Source organism: Camelina sativa, chromosome 1 (assembly GCF_000633955.1).
Source record: "Camelina sativa cultivar DH55 chromosome 1, Cs, whole genome shotgun sequence".
In the NCBI taxonomy this organism is placed as follows: Eukaryota; Viridiplantae; Streptophyta; class Magnoliopsida; order Brassicales; family Brassicaceae; genus Camelina; species Camelina sativa.
In genome coordinates this window covers 17,661,676-17,663,860 of record NC_025685.1, presented here as the reverse complement: position 1 = coordinate 17,663,860, position 2,185 = coordinate 17,661,676, and positions in this window count along the sequence as shown.

Here is a 2,185-nt window from a genome sequence, read left to right as displayed (position 1 = left end):
TTTTTTTTTTTTTTTTTTTTTTTTTTTGACAACTGGATCAGTTTCTTCTTCTTCTACAATAATCCAATCCTCGTCATTGAAACCTGGGATCGAACGAACACCACCGGTTGCATACCGCCATTGACCTAGTTCTATTTTCCTACAGTTTGGGCATTGCATTAAACTCTTTTCATTGACCATTGAAAGTTGATCCAATACAATACGTACACAAAGAAACCTAAAACATCAAAACTAATTAAACTCGTGATACTGAATGATTATGATATAAAATGAAGTTAAAAGTACTATTAACTTATGCTGCAAACTAGCTTACACTGATTAGGTAAATAATCCTAATTAAAATATCTTTGGACAATTGAGGTCGTCTAAAACCCGGATATAACTGTTTGAACATCCAATATTGTAGTACAAAGAAATGAAAGAATATTAAAAAAAAAATCATATATTTGTGGATGATTAGAAATGGCCTAATATTTCACATCATAAATAACAATTCCTGAAAAATAATTCTTTCAAAGTATGTATTATTTACAACAAAAAGCCTAAAAAGCTATCTTCAACACTTGAGAAATTAAGGATCCATACAAACGAACTAAAAAGGGAGGCAATTTATATTACACATCAATGATTTTTTTCCGTTTTCAAATGAAAATTCCACAAAATAAAATAAAATTATTTTGTGTACAAAAAAAAAGCTTACCAAAATGAAACTTGTGATCATATTTAAGTATAACAAATGTTCGATGATCATCATTATTGTTAACTAACGCGACTCGAGACAAACTGAACACAAATCTGATCCCTCAAGAGGAGAATCACAATTGGCATCATCAACCGTTTTGACTTTGAGGTTAAACCCCAATTGTTTGCTCTCATTTTCACTCTCTGAATTCAAAGTTCTAAATAGCTTTTTGTTTTCTTTTCTCGAAATTGAAATGAAAAACAACAATAGAACTCCAACCCAATCTCAGATTTTGTTTTAATTAGATAATCATAACAAGCTATTTTAAATCAAGAACTCTTCACAAAAAAAAAGAAGAAGAGAATATCTCTCAACTCTTGATAAAATGTATGAAAATCCAAAACATACATATCATGATTATATAGACGGATGTTACAGAAATTTTTTACTCTGTTTTTCACACTCTTTTGACACTTTTGAAAGATGTACTTATTACTCACTAATCCGGAAAATGGCCATTTCTAACATGTACAATATTGAAAATGCCTATTTCTATTTGTACAAACTATCGGTGTCAATTTATACTTGCACTCGAATAAAATTAAAATTTCATACCCAATTTTAAAAATAGTGCCAATTTCAAAGTCAACATCAGCAAATATTGGTCAAACGCTGACTCAGATGATACATGGCTGGGGAGGTGGCATCATATATCAAAACGACGCCGTTTTGGTGTTTTAATTTAATATTTTTTGAAAAAGTAAGACCGGGGGTACTATTCATCCCCTCCGGGGAACTAATCATTCCCTAGGAGAACTAATCATCTCCTCTGCCGCTCTCAGGATCGAAACCCCTCAAGCCCATGGTGAATTAGGGAAACTAATGATCCCGTCAGGAGAACTAATCATCTCCCCAGGAGAACTAATCATCTCCTCTGGAGAACTAATCATCTCCTCCAGAGAACTACTCATCTCCTCATGAAAAAACAAGTCATAACGTCTATAAGCATCTCCCGAATGGAACTACATCCCGTGGTTTGCGTAGAATATCGCAATTTCCTACCAACCACCATATTCTTTTACCGGAATATCACCGCCACCATGACTACTCTTCAGGCCAACTCTAAAACATCCCAATCACTCGGGTGTTCACACACGTCCATTCCAAAAATATACAACTTCTAACTATTCATAATACTTACTATTTTAACATCCATACTTTCCAAAACTAGCAAAGCTCTAACTCCTAAAAAATTTCCATTTTTAGAAACACTACACAACTAAGAACAAAGAAAACAACTTACCGTGGAATCTCATTGAAGGCTCGAAGAGGATGACACTAGAACTCCATACCACATGCAAATTGACTAACTACTCATAATCAATTCCATCACAAAACATCATGCATCAAGCAATAGGAAAATAATTCCACCAATTAAATTCCCTTAAACCACTCTAACACCAATCCACTTAACTGCCATAGAACCATAAGGGCTCTGATACC